Here is a 20,000-nt window from a genome sequence, read left to right as displayed (position 1 = left end):
GAGTTCACGTAAGTGACATCTGTGTTGAATATAAAAAAACAAAAAGAAAAGTCAAATTTGCCATTGTTATTTCCAATACTACTGTACTAAAGTATTATCCAATACTTTACAGTAGTACAGTGCTACAGAAAGTAGAGAGGCAGAGAGACATTCTTAGCCGGAGTGTGGAATGACCGTCCATTTGTAGGGGACGTACTGTACCTGCATCTAAAATACCAGAGTATAAATGGAGGGTTAGGGGTTAGTGGAGTAGGGTTTTGATACCATACAGTACCTCAACCTGATGGGATTTCTGCAATCAGGATACCGCTGTCGGTCACTTGACTGCTGGAATCCTGACCACTGGTCACGCAAACCCAAGCCATTGGTACTGTTAATAAATCAATAAATAATAAATGTACAATACAGTACAGTAGAGTACTGTACAGTAGATTACAATTCTTACCAGGCTGGCCTGAAGGCTCCCCCATTTCCTCCTCCTCCTCTGGCTCGGTATCAATAACGAGGCGGTCTGTGTGTACAAGATAACAGTGACAAATTTGAGGTCTTTATAGATATAGAGAGATTCATAAGACGCCTCACACTAAAAAGATTTTTTGAGGAAAAACCAAAGGGTGAGGATGCAGAGGTTGTGAGTGGAGTACGTAACTTCAAAAGAAAGTCAACCTTCTACCCGAAACATAAGAAGGGTAGTTTTAGAGAGTCCTTTGAGAAATTGGTGAAAGCTGATTTAGAAAAGGTGACATTCAAACCCAATAGAAAGAATAATTTATCTAGGGATGAAAGGAATGCCATCAAAACGTTATGTGGAAATAAAGAAATAGTTATCAAGCCCGCAGATAAGGGGGGGAGTATAGTCATCTTAAGTCTGGAAGACTACAATAGAGAGGTATTACGTCAGCTAATGGATAAAGAAACATACCAAAAGTTGAGAGGAAATCCGAGTGCTGGCATAACTAAGAAATTAGAAGTCTTCTTGGCACTATATTTAACAAAGGGGATCATTACAGATGATGAACAGATGTATATGATGATAGAACATCCAGCAATACCAGTTTTGTATGTATTGCCAAAAATACATAAGAACAGAGAATGTCCCCCAGGCCGCCCAATAGTGGCGGGCACTAACTCCAGCTTATCCAATTTTTTATGCTTTATTGACTATATCCTACAACCCATGGTGAAGGAGACCAAATCATATTTGAAGGATACTATATCCACTATCAACAAATTGATGACAGTTGACTGGCAACCTGGGTTTCTACTGGTGACAGCTGACGTCACGTCACTTTATACAATAATAGATCATGAACTAGGACTTAGGGCTCTATCATTTTTCATGGAGAGAAATGGGATACCAGAGGAAAAAAAGAACTTTGTTCTGGAGGGGACTGCACTTATCCTCCGTAACAACTTCTTCTGGTATGATGATTCATTCTATATGCAGTTGAAGGGTACGGCAATGGGTACCAGGCTGGCTCCCAGTTATGCAAACCTTTTCATGGCACACTGGGAAGAACAAGAAGTGTGGAATGGCCATGATCTGGGAGCCAGCCTGGTATCCTGGAGCCGTTATATAGATGACATACTATTTATCTGGAGTGGAGATTATAGTTCATTGGATACCTTTTGTAAGCACCTTCATAATAACTCATCAAATATAGAACTTACCTTTAACATCAGCAAAATAGAAGTCCATTTTTTTGATTTAAGGGTGTATATTGACAAGAATGAAATTAAAACTAGCAACTATACAAAGGGAACGGACTGTAATTAATTTATAGATTATTCCAGTAACCATCACAAGAACTGGTTAAAGAGTATTCCTATAAGCCAGTTCCACAGAATAAGAAGAAATTGTTCGGATGTGGATGTCTATTGGGAACATGCACAGAGACTAGAGGATCAGTTTACAGCAAAAGGTTACGATAAAGAAATAGTAAAAGCCGCAATGATAGATAGTGGCATAGATAACCAGACAAACATGCTTAACAAGACACCTAGTAATAAGAAGGACACTATGGTTTGCGTTCCATTTATTACAGGATACAATAGTCAACATAGGCAGGTAGAACAGATCATTAAATGTCAGTGGTCTATCCTGAGTAGTGATGCATCTTTGAAAGAGTACATAACTGAAACCCCCAAGTTTGTATATAGGAGGGCCAAGAACATAAAAGAAAGTGTGGTAAGGAGTGTGAATGTCGCTCCAAAGATGCTTGCCAGGAACACATCCAAGGGTTTCTTTAGATGCGGAATGTGTAGCATGTGCCGCACATGTACGAACAAACAAAGTAAAATTGTTCAATATAAGTCCAATCAGACTGGGGTAATCTACACTATAAATGATTTTGTTACCTGCAACACAAAGAATTGTGTATATTTGCTCGAATGTTCGTGCGGTGCCCAGTACGTGGGACGTACAACTCGTATGTTAAAAACTCGCATGGCAGAGCATATACGTAATATTAAAAAAGGAATGGAAACTCACAATGTATCCCTACATTTAAAAAAAATACATGAATGTAATATTAAACATCTGGTGAGTTTCTGTGGAATAAAAGCTGTGGTCCCAAGTTGGAGAATTAATGATGGTGAAAGTAGACTGGCAAAGATAGAATTGCGTACTATTTATGAAATGCAAACTTTAGACCCAAAAGGTCTAAACGTTGACTTTTGAAATGAAGTGGTTTTTGCACTGATGGAACGATTGGCAAAATAAATGGATGGCATCATTTTAAATACTATTCTGTACTATGTTTGATTTATTACTAACAAGTTTTCTATTTTGGTTCTCTTTTATTAACATAATGTGCTGCCACTGAGATTTACTGAGATAAAGATACTGGATAATGCGGAAGTAAAGTGCCTCCCTGTATTTGCGTTCTACGCCATGCACGGAATGACCCGCACTTCCGGGGGAAACGGATGTCACGTGACCACGATCCGTTAACACGCTGCGCTCCACAGACAGGAAGGAGAGCGTCCGTATCCGGTCGATGAGGCTTTCTGTGGAACACGAGAATGACCAATAAAGTTGTTTGTACTACAAAAGGACTTGTGGGTAATGACACAGACTATAAAGAACGGGAGCTGTAATCCGGAATTAACTACAGGACAATATACGAACTATGTTAATCCTGCGATCCAATTTTGAGTTTCAGTTTCACCTATTAATTTTCTTAGTTAATTTTAGTGATGAAATTGTTCAGTTTGTGGCTTTATAAAGAGAGTATAGATTGATTCTTAAAAGGAAGGATAGGGATATGTGGATAAAGTGCTATTAAGTGAAACATTAAGGATGTTTTTAATTGAAATTATGTGATTGGTAAGTAAGGCTGGGAGGGGCGAACAGGAAGTATAAAGGGCTGACTGTTTGGCTCCATGAGACACCTTGAGGAAGGATCTTGAATCCGAAACGCGTCGGTGTGGTGTTTTTATATCCCAGTACTGATGAACACCAGTGGAAACCCTGTGACCGGTCGATAACAAAGAAACCTTTTAAGGAATATAGGGCACTGTTGAGAGGTGAGTGCTCTTTTTGAGGGACGGGGATGTATAAACATATTATCCTGAAAAATAGAAGTGCATAAGAAGAACTCCTAATAGAAACCTTTTGACGTACATATCTTACTTTGAGGAGGTTAGTCAAAAGGTGCGAACCTTTGAAAAATCAAGGAGTGGTACAAGGTTTAGAAATCTGTGTGAGCAATGAAGTTGAATATGAGAATGGGATTATGATGAACTGACAACTATTCATCAATTACTTGCAGCGCTTGTGGACTACCCCACATTTTGTTTTCTATATATTGTCTCAAGGAGTTGTGCTCTTGGGGGTTGATACTGAGCTGCAGCAGGGGCGCAAGTTACTCTTTTCAGTTTATTGTAGTACGGTACAGTAGTCCATTGCTATTGATATATATTACTGGCATATAATTCAACACATTAAAAAATGGAGAACAAAAATGTGGAGGGTAAAATAGGGAAAGATCAAGATCCACTTCCACCTCATGCTGAAGCTGCTGCCACTAGTCTTGGCCGAGACGATGAAATGCCATCAACGTCGTCTGCCAAGGCCGATGCCCATTGTCATAGTAGAGAGCATGTAAAATTCAAAAAACAAAAGTTCAGTAAAATGACCCAAAAATCAAAATTAAAAGCATCTGATGAGAAGCGTAAACTTGCCAATATGCCATTTACCACACGGAGTGGCAAGGAACGGCTGAGGCCCTGTCCTATGTTCATGGCTAGTGGTTCAGCTTCACATGAGGATGGAAGCACTCATCCTCCCGCTAGAAAAAAGAAAAGACTTAAGCTGTCAAAAGCACAGCAAAGAACTGTGCGTTCTTCTAAATAACAAATCCCCAAGGAGAGTCCAATTGTGTCGGTTGTGATGCCTGACCTTCCCAACACTGGACGGGAAGAGGTGGCGCCTTCCACCATTTGCACGCCCCCTGCAAGTGCTGGAAGGAGCACCCACAGTCCAGTTCCTGATAGTCAAATTGAAGATGTCAGTGTTGTAGTACACCAGGATGAGGATATGGGTGTTGCTGGCGCTGGGGAGGAAATTGACAAGGAGGATTCTGATGGTGAGGTAGTTTGTTTAAGTCAGGCACCCGGGGAGACACCTGTTGTCCGTGGGACGAATATGGCCATTGACATGCCTGGTCTTGCCTTTGTCAAGCTTTAATAAGTAGGGGTAAGGACGTTAACCACCTAGGAACATCCTCCCTTATACGTCACCTGGAGCGCTTTCATCAGAAGTCATTGACAAGTTCAAAAACTTTGGGTGACAGCGGAAGCAGTCCACTGACAACTACATCCCTTCCTCTTGTAACCAAGCTCCTGCAAACCACACCACCAACTCCCTCAGTGTCAATTTCCTCCTTAGACAGGAAAGCCAGTAGTCCTGCAGGCCATGTCACTGGCAAGTCTGACGAGTCATCTCCTAACTGGGATTCATCCGATGCATCCTTGAGTGTAACGCCTACTGCTGCTGGCGCTGCTGTTGTTGCTGCTGGGAGTCGATCGTCATCCCAGAGGGGAAGTCGGAAGACCACTTGTACTACTTCCAGTAAGCAATTGACTGTCCAACAGTCCTTTGCGAGGAAGATGAAATATCACAGCAGTCATCCTGCTTCAAAGCAGATAACTTAGGCCTTGGCAGCCTGGGTGGTGTTAAACGTGTGTCCGGTATCCACCGTTAATTCACAGGGAATTAGACAATTTATTGAGTTAGTGTGTCCCCGGTACCAAATACCATCTAGATTCTACTTCTCTAGGCAGGCGATACCGAGAATTCCATCTTGAACCTCCACACTTGTCCACATGTCCGTGGTTAAGTGGACATTGGGTACAACTGCATTTATTAGGACACTGGTGACTCTTTTTCTGACGTCTGTATATATTCTCTGTATCGCCTGCCTAGAGAAGTGGAACCTAGATGGCATTTGGTACCGGGGACACACTACCTCAAGAAATTCTCTAAGTCCCTGTGAACTAACGGTGGATACCGGACGCACGTCTGACACCAACACAGCTGCCAAGACCTAAGTTATCCGCTTTGAAGCAGGATGACTGCTGTGATATTTCATCTTCCTCGCAAAGGACTGTTGGACAGTCAATTGCTTACTGGAAGTAGTACAAGTGGTCTTCCGACTTCCCCTCTGGGATGATGATCGACTCCCAGCAGCAACAACAGCAGAGCCAGGAGCAGTAGGCGTTACACTCAAGGATCCATCGGAGGAATCCCAGTTAGGAGAGGACTCGTCAGACTTGCCAGTGACATGGCCTGCAGAACTATTGGCGTTCCTGTCTAAGGAGGAAATTGACACTGAGGGAGTTGGTGGTGTGGTTTGCACTGGGAGCTTGGGTACAAGAGGAAGAAGGGATTTAGTTGTCAGTGGACTGCTTCCGCTGTCACCCAATGTTTTTAAACTTGTCGATGACTTCTAATGAATGCGCTCCAGGTGACGTATAAGGGAGGATGTTTCTAGGTGATTAACGTCCTTACCCCTACTTATTACAGCTTGACAAAGGCAACACACGGCTTGACACCAGTTGCTAGCATATCTGTTGAAATAATTCCACACCGAAGAGGTGATTTTTATGGTATTTTGAACAGGCATGTCAATGGCCTTATTCATCCCACGGACAACAGGTGTCTCCCCGGGTGCCTGACTTAAACAAACCACCTTTCCATCAGATTCCTCCTTGTCAATTTCCTCCTCAGAACCTGTTAGGCGCCGCGGTCCGAGACTTCCGCCCGGCCTGGCGCCTAGCAACTAGGGATGCCTAGCGTGCTGAGCCGCCGGGTCCCTAGCAACGCTAGGACGCCGGGCGAGCTGAGCCGCCGGCTCCCTAGCAATGCTAGGACGCCGGGAGCGCCGAGCCGCCGGGATCCTAGCAATGGGGACGCCACGGGCGGACCGCGTTCCCCGTTGCAGGGATGATTACTGAACTAGACACACATGTCTTCTGGTCGTGCAGCAAGGCAGCTGCACGACATTCATGGTAATTAGGTTCTGTACTCTGATTGGGGGACTCACTGCTTAAAGCCTTCTCAGTGCCTCACACAGACGCCGGTTATAGCTTCCTGCATGCTGTTCATGTTTGCTGATCTGTTCCTGGTCTGCTGTGTCCGGTCATTCCTGTCCTCAGAGTTCCCGAGTTTTGGTGTCTGTCATCTCATCCCAAGGAGTTCTTCTGGTCCTCATTTACCTGCAACAGTCGTTTGAGGATCTCATTTGGTTTCGTGAGTGGCGGCTCTGCCGTGTGCTGCGGCCTAGGCTGCTTAATTTTGTATTCTGGTTTTGGAGCATTTGCGGAGGTTTCCGCTCCCACAGTCCTCTCCGGAACTCGGCGGTGCCGTGTAGGAGAGTGGACAAGTGGGTATTTTGGTTGTCCTTTTCCCTGGCGGTAATCCGCGCATACTTGGTTTTAGGTTAGTTATTAGCCCCTGGCCTTGTTGTTCAGTTAGAGTGCCCCTTGATATCACCCTGTCTCGGTTCTCTCTTTGTCTCCCATTAAGACCTGAGGGGGCATCGGAGTTGGGCAGACGTAATCCGCCCTTCAAACGCGGCTGCCATGGGCTCAAGCAACCATAGTCTCGCAAGAGAGTTCTGACAGCACGGGCGAGACAACGGAGATAGGGTGCCAGGGGCTATTCCTGTTCCTACCCCTTTTCCCAGCATTACGTTCTGGTACTCAGGTCCTTTGCTATAAGATCTCCCCAGACCTGAGTACTGGAATCATAACATTATAATCGGCCCAAAAAAAAAACAAAAAAAACTTAAAATAAAGGGGGTTTAATTTTTTCCCCATTTTGTCTTGGTGAGAGTTTATCGGCTTCATGAATCCGACAGGGTTAGGACCAAATCCTGGTCAGCTCTTAGTTAACCACATTCAAGAACTTACTTAGATGGTTCAAGATCTTTCTCTTTGGGTGAGATCGCAGGAAGATCTTTTGCGAGCCTCCCCGAGGGTGGTCCCAGAACCGAAGATGCATTTACCCGACCGTTTTTCCGGTGACAGAAAAGATTTTTTTAATTTTAAAGAAGCTTGTAAGCTATATTTTCGTTTAAGGCCCACATCCTCTGGTACTGAATCTCAGCGGGTTGGGATTATTATTTCGTTACTCCAGGGGGATCCTCAGACCTGGGCGTTTGGTTTAAAAGCTGAGGATCCTGCGTTGTTGTTATCTGTAGACGCCTTTTTTAAGTCATTAGGGCTCTTGTATGATGACCCAGATAGAGAAGCATCAGCTGAGAGTCATCTGCGCGCTCTCAAACAAGGTAGAAATCCAGCGGAGGTTTATGTACTGAATTTCGCCGTTGGTCGAACGACTGTGGCTGGAATGACCCGGCCCTGCGCAGTCAGTTTCGCCTCGGTTTATCTGAACTTATTAAAGACAGTCTCCTCCAGTACCCCGCTCCTGAGACTCTTGATAAACTCATGGAGCTTGCTATAAAAATAGATCGTCGTCTCCGAGAGCGGAGGGCTGAAAGAGGAACAACTGTTAGGCCTAGTCCTTGTGTTTATACCTTCCCAGAGGACGTCGAGGAGCCCATGCCCGGCTGTCTCCTGAGGAAAAAACCAGAAGACTAAGTTCCGGTCTTTGTTTGTACTGTGGAGGTAAGGGACATTTTGCTCGTAACTGCCCGAACAAGTCGGGAAACGCTCTGACCAGGTGAATTGTGAGGGGGTTCTCTTAGGTCTGCAGCTTATCTCCTCAAAGGACTCTCTATTAGTCCCTGTTAAGGTTTCCTTTGGCAGCCTCAGTTCATTGGTGTTGGTCTTTGTCGACAGTGGAGCTGCAGGAAACTTTATGGATTTAACTTGGGCTAAGGCCTTAGGCATTCCACATATACCGTTGGATAAACGTATCACCATGCATGGGTTAGATGGGGGTCCGCTTTCCAATGGGATAATTACTCACCGTACACCTCCAGTATTGCTTACAGTAGGAGCCTTACATTCTGAAGATATAGAATTCTACCTTACACATTGTCCGGCAGTTCCTGTAGTTTTGGGTCACCCTTGGCTTGCCTTTCATAATCCCACCATTGATTGGCGGTCCGGGGAGATTTCTCAATGGGGTTCTTTTTGTACTAAAGAATGTATTTCTTATCCGGTCAGGGTTGCAGCAGTCGTCCCAGAGCTTATTCCTGTGGAATACCAGGATTTTGCCGATGTGTTCTCCAAGGGCAATGCGGACATTCTGCCTCCCCATCGGTCCTACGATTGTGCAATTGAGCTAGTACCAGGTGCCAGTTTGCCTAAGGGGAGATTATATGCCCTGTCCGGGCCAGAAACCACGGCCATGAATAATTATATTCAGGAAAGCCTAAAAAAGGGTTTTATTAGACCTTCAAAATCTCCATTGAGTGCTGGATTTTTCTTTGTGGAGAAAAAAGATGGCTCGCTTAGACCATGCATTGATTTTAGGGCTCTGAATAAGATCTCTGTGAAAAACACCTATCCTTTGCCTTTAATTTCAGTACTTTTTGATCAGTTACGTTCCGCCGTGATCTTCTCGAAAATTGATCTTAGAGAAGCTTACAACCTCATCCGAATTAAATCTGGGGATGAGTGGAAGACGGCTTTCAGCACTCAGTCGGGTCACTATGAATACCTGGTGATGCCCTTCGGCCTGTCAAATGCTCCGGCGGTTTTTCAAGACCTCATTAACGATGTTCTCCGTGACTTCCTAGGGAAATTCGTGGTCGTTTATTTAGAAGAGATTTTGATATATTCTGAGTCGATTGAACAACATGTTACCCAGGTGCGTCTGGTTCTTCAAAAGTTACGAGAGAATCATTTATATGCCAAGCTTGAGAAGTGTAATTTTCACATCACAGAGGTGTCTTTCTTGGGGTACATAATTTCTCCCCAGGGATTTTCCATGGAACCGAAGAAACTCCAGGCCATCCTTAATTGAGCTCAACCCACTAATTTAAAAGCAATTCAGCGCTTTTTAGGGTTTGCTAATTATTATAGGCGGTTCATTAATACTTTTTCTGACCTGGTCGCTCCCATAGTAGCTCTGACTAAAAAAAGAGTGGATCCCTCCAATTGGTCGCATGAAGCTGAGTTAGCCTTCCGGGCCTTGAAACAAGCCTTTGTCTCGGCTCCTGTCCTCAGACATCCTAATCCGGAACTTCCCTTTATTGTGGAGGTTGATGCCTCAGAGGTTGGAGTGGGGGCTATCCTTTCTCAAGAAGATCCGGAGTTTCAGGAGTTGCATCCTTGTGCCTTCATGTCCAGGAAATTCTCCTCTGCTGAATCCAACTATGACGTTGGTAATCGGGAATTACTGGCAGTAAAATGGGCTTTCGAGGAATGGAGGCATTGGCTGGAGGGAGCTAGACATACTATTTCAGTTTTTACTGACCATAAGAACCTGCAATATATTGAATCAGCTAAACGGCTTAATGCTCGGCAGGCACGTTGGGCATTATTTTTTACTCGTTTCAGGTTTATAATCACCTTCAGGCCTGGTTCCAAGAATACGAAGGCTGATGCCCTGTCACGTAGCTTTCTTCCAGTTCACAATAGCAATCCTGTTGTTACTCCCATTGTTCCATCTTCGGTCATCCGGGCAGGCCTCACACAGGATTTATATACTCAGTTAAACCAGCTTCAACACCAAGCTCCTAGACTTACTCCTGCTGGTCGTCTTTTTGTTCCCGAATATTTGAGAGGCACTGTTTTAACTGAGTTTCATGACAACAAGGTCTCAGGGCATCCGGGTATCACTAAGACTTTGGAGTTAGTCTCTCGCTCAGTATGGTGGCCTAGTCTTTCTAAAGACGTTAAGGAATTCATCCATTCCTGTCAGGTTTGTGCACAGCATAAGGTTCCTTGTTCGTTGCCTATCAGGCAACTCATGCCTTTAACCGTTCCTCTCAGGCCATGGTCTCATATTTCCATGGATTTCGTGGTTGACCTTCCCCTTTCAGCCGGATTACGAGTCATTTGGGTGGTAGTGGACCGTTTTAGTAAAATGGCTCATTTCGTTGCTCTTCCCCGATTACCCTCTGCTCAAGGGTTGGCAGTTTTGTTCCTCCGCCATGTGTTCAGGCTTCATGGTTTGCCCACTGATGTTGTTTCTGATCGGGGTCCACAATTCATCGCACGATTCTGGAAACGTTTTTGTGCCTCTTTGAAGATGAAACTGTCTTTAACATCTGGTTACCACCCACAGTCTAACGGGCAAACCGAACGAGTCAACCAGTCATTAAAACAGTACTTACGTTTGTATTTGTCAGGTCCGGGTGTTTTTGTGAATCCGTTAACCCGGGACCAACCACAGGTGTAGGTGCTGGGCTATGAAGAAAGCAGGGAGGACGAAGAAAGTTCCGATTCATATATTTATTCAAAATAACAATTCAGTAAAGAGTTAACTGACAAGTTGTTAATCATCATATTATACTGAAGTATTGCAGGAATAATATGCAAAAGAAAACTCAAAAATACATAAAAGAAATGTTCATGGAAACATATGCAAAACAAGCTGATGAATAAATGTTGGATTGTCCAAATATAAACGAGCTTTGATGCTGAACTGCAGAATATGATTAACTGGATAATGCAGACATGAAGAGATAACTGTAAGGATTTGCAATGGAGTTTTGAGAGTTAACTGAGAGACTGTGAAGAATTATCCTTGTTATGACAACATAGCAAATATAAACAAGCTTTGATGCTGAACTGCAGAATGTTATTAACTGGATAATGCAGACATGAAGAGATAACTGTAAGGATTTGCAATGGAGTTTTGAGAGTTAACTGAGAGACTGAAGAATTATCCTTGTTATGACAACATAGCAAATATAAACAAGCTTTGATGCTGAACTGCAGATTGTGTTTAACTGGTTAATGCAGACATGGAGAATTAACTGTAAGAATTGGCAATGGAGCTTTGAGAGTTAACTGAGAGACTGTGATGAATTATCCTTGTAATGACAACATAGCAAATAAAAGTACTGAATTGGGTTACTTGCGGGTTCCGGAGATCACTGTGAAACTGTAGTAGAAGACAAGGTGATGAATGGGTTAAATGCAGAGTTGAACAAACGAACAGCTGAGAGAAACAGAATCCTCCAGACTTTGAATGATAGGCAGACTGACAAGGTAACCTCATGCAGGACACTGGGAATCCAACTATTTCCAATAGGAGTGCAATTAACTGACAGCACAGCAGAGAGCCGGTGGATCTTTCAGCAGTGAAGGCTGCAGACGGACCTCTGGGAACGGAGGCGATATCTGGACCACGGGAATCACACAGGAATGCACGGAGAGAGCTCAGAGCTAGAGCACAGCTTTGATACAACAAAGCACTGGCTCAGAGTAACATAATCCCAGCCTACTTAAAGGCAGCACAAGCACGGGATTGGCTTACACCTGCCCACAGGTGTTTTCACAAGTGCTCTGTATTAGCTATTTGGTCTCCAACATGGCCACCTCCTATACAGCAGACACACCGCAGTGCCTTAGGCCATTTGGTCCCCGCACTCACAGTTCCCAGACTCTGCATTACCTGTGCCATTGATCACGCCGTGTCCCCACACGGGCGCACAGCACCGCGAGCAACCGCACTGGCAACGGATGAACCCCAGAACCCGCAAAGGTGAGAGACCGGTTCGTGACAGTACCCCCTCTTCTACGGGTGGTCTCCGAACACCTTTGAACCTTGTCAGGATTTTTGGAGAAGTATTTCTGTACCAGTCTTGGAGCATGAACATCTTCAGAGAAAACCCAGGATCTCTCCTCCGGACCGTAACCCTTCCAATCGACCAGAAACTGTAAACGTCCATATCGGGAACGCGAGTCCACAATCTCTTTAACTTCAAATTCCTCATTCTGCAAAGAGTGAACTTTAGGAGATTTGGACTGGGTAGTACGGAACTTATTGAGAATCAAAGGCTTCAGTAAAGATGTATGAAAGGCGTTAGGAATTCTCAAAGACGGTGGCAACTTGACTTTATATGACACAGGGTTGAGTACCTTTACAATGGGAAATGGACAATAAACCTGGGAGCAAATTTCTTAGAAGGAACTTTGAACTTGAGATTGCGCGTAGAAATCCAAACTTGGTCTCCCACTTTGTAATTCGGTACAGCTTTACGTTTTCTATCTGCAAAAGATTTATAACGAGCGGAAGTTTTGACCAAGGACTTACGTACACAACTCCAGATGCTAGATAGACGTTGAAGCTCTTGATCTGCCGCTGGGACCTCTAGGGCTGGCAATGGATGAAACTCTGGCACACGAGGATGAAAGCCGAAGTTAATATAAAAGGGCGTAGATTCTGAAGATGAATGGAAGAGATTATTATGAGCAAATTCTGCCAATGGAAGGTAGTCAACCCAGTCATCCTGTGAGGACGATATATATAGCCGGAGAAATGTTTCAAGGTCTTGGTTGACTCTCTCAGTTTGTCCATCTGTCTGAGGATGATATGCAGAAGAAAAGTTCAACTTGACATTTAAAGATGAACAAAGCGACCTCCAAAACTTGGCCACAAACTGTGTTCCCCGATCAGAGATAATTTCTCGAGGAAGGCCATGCAACTTGAAGATTTCAGAGATGAACAATCTGGCTAGTAAAGGGGCTGATGGTAACCCAGTTAATGGAATGAAATGTGCCATTTTCGAAAATCGATCCACTATCACCCAAATGGTATTTCGCCCTTTGGATGGAGGTAGATCGGTCACGAAATCCATTGAAATATGAGTCCATGGTTGTTTGGGTATGGATAGTGGATGTAATAGACCTGGTGGAGAACTTCTTGGACTCTTATGTTGGGCACATTTAGGACATGCTGCTATAAACTCTTGGACATCGGCTTTGAGACGTGGCCACCAATAAGACTGTTGAATAAATTTGAGAGTCTTTAGAACCCCAGGATGACCCATGAAGGAAGAGGAGTGAGCCCAGGTAAGCAGCCGTTTTCGAAGACTTGTGGCGACAAAGGTCTTGCCAAGCGGAGGAACTGGAGAGGTTCGAGTCATTAAAAAGGACGTAGGATTCACAATGGCTTGATTCGTGGTAGCATCATTTAATTCAGAAGAAGCAAAGGACCGGGAAAGGGCATCTGCCTTTTTGTTCTGAGACCCTGGACGATAGGTGAGTTTGAAATCAAATCGTGAGAAGAAAAGCGCCCATCGAGCTTGTCGTGGATTCAAACACTGAGCTGACTGCAGATACAGAAGATTCTTATGATCAGTATAAACTGTAATGCGATGTTGTGCTCCTTCTAGAAGGTATCTCCACTCCTCAAATGCCAACTTGATGGCAAGTAACTCTTGCTCACCGATTGCATAATTACGTTCTGCCGGGAGGAACTTACGGGAGAAATATCCACAGGGATGGACCTTTTTATCTTCAAAGACTTGTGACAACACAGCTCCTACTGCTTCTGTAGATGCATCCACCTCTAGTAAAAAGGGACGATTCAAATCAGGCTGTCGAAGAATGGGGGCTGACACAAAGGCTTGCTTTAAATCAGAGAAGGCTTTGATTGCTTCAGAAGACCAGTTCATAGGATTTGCTCCCTTGCGAGTTAAGGCTGTGATGGGAGCAGCTAACGTAGAATAATTCTTGATGAATCTCCTATAGAAATTCGCAAAGCCAAGAAATCGCTGAATCCCCTTGAGAGTTGAAGGAGTGGACCAATCTCGGATAGCTTGTACCTTACCCGGATCCATACATAGCTCTGATCCCGAAATGATGTAACCAAGGAACGGTATGGAAGATACTTCAAAAGTGCACTTCTCTAACTTACAATAAAGTTGATTTTTCCTCAGACGTGTCAGTACCTCTTTAACTTGGTGACGGTGAGACTTTAGATCCTTAGAGAATATTAGGATATCATCCAGGTACACTACTAGACACTTGTAGAGAAGATCACGAAAAAGTTCATTCACATAGCTTTGAAAAACTGCAGGTGCATTACAAAGACCAAAGGGCATTACGAGGTATTCGTAATGCCCATCCCGGGTATTAAAAGCAGTCTTCCACTCGTCCCCTGCACGGATGCGGATTAAATTGTAAGCCCCTCGGAGATCCAGTTTTGTAAACACAGTAGCTCCCTTTACCCGGTCAAATAATTCTGGAATTAAGGGTAATGGATACTTGTTTTTCACAGTGATCTCATTGAGTCCACGGTAATCTATGCATGGTCGTAACCCACCGTCCTTCTTCTTAACGAAAAAGAATCCGGCTCCTGCAGGTGAAGAAGATGGTCTGATAAATCCTTTGATTAGATTTTCCTGTATATAGTCAGACATAGCTTGCGTCTCTGGGATGGATAGCGGATAAATTCGTCCCCTAGGAGGGGTTTTACCTGGAACCAGGACGATTGGGCAGTCCCATTCGCGGTGAGGAGGTAGAGAGTCTGCTGCTTGTTTACTGAAAACATCTGCAAAAGATTGATACACCGGAGGTAGGTCGGGAAGGCTAATTGACCGGAGAGGTACAATAGAGGCTAAACAGTCCTTGGTACAAGATTTACCCCACGAAAGGACTTCCATGGTTTGCCAATTGAGTTGAGGATTATGTTTCTGCAGCCAAGGTAAACCAAGTATCACATCTTGAGAGGCTTTGGGAATCACGTAGAAGGAGAGGTATTCGGAATGGAGCACACCAACTTTCATCTTGAGACATACGGTTCGATGAGTAATTATACCATCTGGAATTCGACTTCCATCCACTGCTGTAACGGCAACTGCTGCTTCCAGAGGCATGGTTTGAACTTTAGACCGCATGACAAAGGCTGAGGAGATGAAGTTCTCGGCTGCCCCGGAATCTAGGAGAGCTGAAACTTTCACTGTAGAACTTGGAACTTCTAATTGAATAGACAAGGTCGGCTCTTTCCCAGAACGTGATTCTAGAGTAACTCCTAGCTTAACCTCTCTTGAATAAGCTAGGAGCGAGAGTTTCCCGGTCGGAGTTTGCAGAATTTAACTAAGTGTTCGGAGGACCCACAGTACATGCAGAGGTTACCCTGTCGACGACGAAGTCGTTCCTCTTCTGTGAGGCGAGAGCGCCCAATCTGCATAGGTTCTTCTGTCGTTACCGGAGACTGTGAAGAAGAGTCTTGTCGAGGCCTAGGATGATAACGTGGACTGGATCGCTCTGCCCTGGATTTCTCTAAACATCGCTCCCTGTAGCGTAGGTCAAGTTTGTTACAGAGAGAAATCAATTCATCCAGTTTAGTTGGCACGTCCTGGATAGTTAAATCATCCTTGATTCTCTCTGAAAGTCCATTCCAAAACGCGGCGATCAGGGCCTCCTCATTCCAGTTTAACTCTGAAGACAACGTGCGAAACTGAATAATATATTGACTGACAGGACGTAAACCTTGACGTAGACGGAGAATCTCCAAGGATGCTGAGGTGGTCCTGCCTGGTTCGTCAAAGATTCTCCGGAAGGAAGATACAAACTCTTTGTAATTAGAGAGGATAGGATCACCTCTCTCCCATAATGGTGATGCCCACTCCAGAGCCTGACCAGAGAGGAGGGCAATAATATATGCGACCTTAGAACGAGCTGATGGGAAACTGGCGGACATCAGTTCGAACTGGATCTCGCATTGATTCAGGAATCCTCTGCAAAGTTTTGGAGTCCCGTCAAACTTACTTGGAGAGGGTAACTGCAAGCGGGACGTAGGCAGCATCACAGTAGAAGCTGTAGTGGTAACTGGGACAACCGGAGTTGGAATCTGAACTTGAGACGTTTTAATAGCTGTATGAAGAGTCTCTAAATGGTCTGCCATAGTTTGCATAAACTGCACTATTTGTGTCTGTATAGACTCCTGGTTTTCCAGACGGGAAAGGAAATCTGACGTAGCACCGCCTCCTGCGAATTGGTCACTTGACGGATCCATGTGGCCAGTGCTTACTGTCAGGCCCGGGTGTTTTTGTGAATCCGTTAACCCGGAACCAACCACAGGTGTAGGTGCTGGGGTATGAAGAAAGCAGGGAGGACGAAGAAAGTTCCGCTTCATATATTTATTAAATAACAATTCAGTAAGGAGTTAAATGACTAGTTGTTAATCATCATTATACTGAAATATTGCAAGAATGGCAGAAATAATATGCAAGAGAAAACTCAAAAATAAATAAAAGAAATGTTCATGGAAACATATGCAAAAACAAGCTGAAGAATAAATGTTGAATTGTCCAAATATAAACAAGCTTTGATGCTGAACTGCAGATTGTGTTTAACTGGTTAATGCAGACATGGTGAATTAACTGTAAGAATTTGCAATGGAGTTTTGAGGGTTAACTGAGAAACTGTGATGAATTATCCTTGTAATGACAACATAGCAAATAAAAAGTACTGAATTGGGTTACTTGCGGGTTCCGGAGATCACTGTAAAACTGTAGTAGAAGACAAGGTGATGAATGGGTTAAATGCAGAGTTGAACAAACGAACAGCTGAGAGAAACAGAATCCTCCAGACTTTGAATGATAGGCAGACTGACAAGGTAACCTCATGCAGGACACTGGGAATCCAACTATTTCCAATAGGAGTGCAATTAACTGACAGCACAGCAGAGAGCCGGTGGATCTTTCAGCAGTGAAGGCTGCAGACGGACCTCTGGGAACGGAGGCGATATCTGGACCACGGGAATCACACAGGAATGCACGGAGAGAGCTCAGAGCTAGAGCACAGCTTTGATACAACAAAGCACTGGCCCAGAGTAACATAATCCCAGCCTACTTAAAGGCAGCACAAGCACGGGATTGGCTTACACCTGCCCACAGGTGTTTTCACAAGTGCTCAGTATTAGCTATTTGGTCTCCAACATGGCCACCTCCTATACAGCAGACACACCGCAGTGCCTTAGGCCATTTGGTCCCCGCACTCACAGTTCCCAGACTCTGCATTACCTGTGCCATTGATCACGCCGTGTCCCCACACGGGCGCACAGCACCGCGAGCAACCGCACTGGCAACGGATGAACCCCAGAACCCGCAAAGGTGAGAGACCGGTTCGTGACACTGCACTATTTGTGTCTGTATAGACTCCTGGTTTTCCAGACGGGAAAGGATATCTGACGTAGCACCGCCTCCTGCGAATTGGTCACTTGACGGATCCATGTGGCCAGTGCTTACTGTCAGGTCCGGGTGTTTTTGTGAATCCGTTAACCCGGGACCAACCACAGGTGTAGGTGCTGGGCTATGAAGAAAGCAGGGAGGACGAAGAAAGTTCCGATTCATATATTTATTCAAAATAACAATTCAGTAAAGAGTTAACTGACAAGTTGTTAATCATCATATTATACTGAAGTATTGCAGGAATAATATGCAAAAGAAAACTCAAAAATACATAAAAGAAATGTTCATGGAAACATATGCAAAACAAGCTGATGAATAAATGTTGGATTGTCCAAATATAAACGAGCTTTGATGCTGAACTGCAGAATATGATTAACTGGATAATGCAGACATGAAGAGATAACTGTAAGGATTTGCAATGGAGTTTTGAGAGTTAACTGAGAGACTGTGAAGAATTATCCTTGTTATGACAACATAGCAAATATAAACAAGCTTTGATGCTGAACTGCAGAATGTTATTAACTGGATAATGCAGACATGAAGAGATAACTGTAAGGATTTGCAATGGAGTTTTGAGAGTTAACTGAGAGACTGAAGAATTATCCTTGTTATGACAACATAGCAAATATAAACAAGCTTTGATGCTGAACTGCAGATTGTGTTTAACTGGTTAATGCAGACATGGAGAATTAACTGTAAGAATTGGCAATGGAGCTTTGAGAGTTAACTGAGAGACTGTGATGAATTATCCTTGTAATGACAACATAGCAAATAAAAGTACTGAATTGGGTTACTTGCGGGTTCCGGAGATCACTGTGAAACTGTAGTAGAAGACAAGGTGATGAATGGGTTAAATGCAGAGTTGAACAAACGAACAGCTGAGAGAAACAGAATCCTCCAGACTTTGAATGATAGGCAGACTGACAAGGTAACCTCATGCAGGACACTGGGAATCCAACTATTTCCAATAGGAGTGCAATTAACTGACAGCACAGCAGAGAGCCGGTGGATCTTTCAGCAGTGAAGGCTGCAGACGGACCTCTGGGAACGGAGGCGATATCTGGACCACGGGAATCACACAGGAATGCACGGAGAGAGCTCAGAGCTAGAGCACAGCTTTGATACAACAAAGCACTGGCTCAGAGTAACATAATCCCAGCCTACTTAAAGGCAGCACAAGCACGGGATTGGCTTACACCTGCCCACAGGTGTTTTCACAAGTGCTCTGTATTAGCTATTTGGTCTCCAACATGGCCACCTCCTATACAGCAGACACACCGCAGTGCCTTAGGCCATTTGGTCCCCGCACTCACAGTTCCCAGACTCTGCATTACCTGTGCCATTGATCACGCCGTGTCCCCACACGGGCGCACAGCACCGCGAGCAACCGCACTGGTAACGGATGAACCCCAGAACCCGCAGAGGTAAGAGACCGGTTCGTGACAGTATTCGGCCAAACTCCAGAATGATTGGTCCGAGTTTCTTCCTGTGGCCGAATTTGCTTATAATAACTCTTGTCATTCCTCCACCAAAGAGTCTCCATTCTTTTCAGTCTTTGGTTTTCATCCTAGAGCCAACTCTTTTTTCCATCATACTCCAGTCTCCTCGCTGACCTTAACCTCCCATCTCAGAGCTATTTGGAGAAAAGTGCACCTTGCTCTCAGAAAAGCGGCCTTCCGAGAAAAGAAATTTTCTGATAGGCTCCGACGTCCTTGCACTTTTAAGGTGGGAGATAAGGTATGGTTGTCAACTCGCAACATCAAGCTTCGACAGTCCTCAGCTAGACTGGGACCCAAATTTATTGGACCGTTTCTTATCATTAAGAAGGTCAACCCAGTTGCCTTTCGGCTACGCTTGCCAAGATCTCTTAGAATTGGAAATACTTTCCACTGTTCCCTGTTGAAACAATATGTTTCTTCCAGTAGATTTCCTCGGAGGACCTCTCAGGGTAGATCTCCAGTGGATGTGCAGGGACAACAGGAGTTCTTGGTAGAGAAGGTTTTAGATTCTAAAGTGTCCCGGGGCCGGCTTTATTTTTTGGTTCACTGGAAAGGCTATGGTCCGGAGGAAAGGTCTTGGGTCCTGGAAAAGGATCTACATGCCCCTAAACTCAAGAGATTATTTTTTCTGGAATTTCCTCAGAAACCTGGCTTTAGGGGTTTGTTGACCCCTCCTCAAGGGGGGGGGGGGTACTGTTAGGCGCCGCGGTCCGAGACTTCCGCCCAGCCCGGCGCCTAGCAACTAGGGACACCTAGCGTGCTGAGCCGCCGGGTCCCTAGCAACGGTAGGACGCCGGGCGCGCCGAGCCGCCGGGACCCTAGCAACGGGGACGCCACGGGCGGACCACGCTCCCCGTTGCAGGGATGATTACTGAACTAGACACACATGTCTTCTGGTCGTGCAGCAAGGCAGCTGCACGACATTCATGGTAAT

The sequence above is a fragment of the Pseudophryne corroboree genome, chromosome 1, assembly GCF_028390025.1.
Source record: "Pseudophryne corroboree isolate aPseCor3 chromosome 1, aPseCor3.hap2, whole genome shotgun sequence".
NCBI classification, from domain to species: Eukaryota; Metazoa; Chordata; class Amphibia; order Anura; family Myobatrachidae; genus Pseudophryne; species Pseudophryne corroboree.
This window is presented reverse-complemented; position numbering follows the sequence as displayed.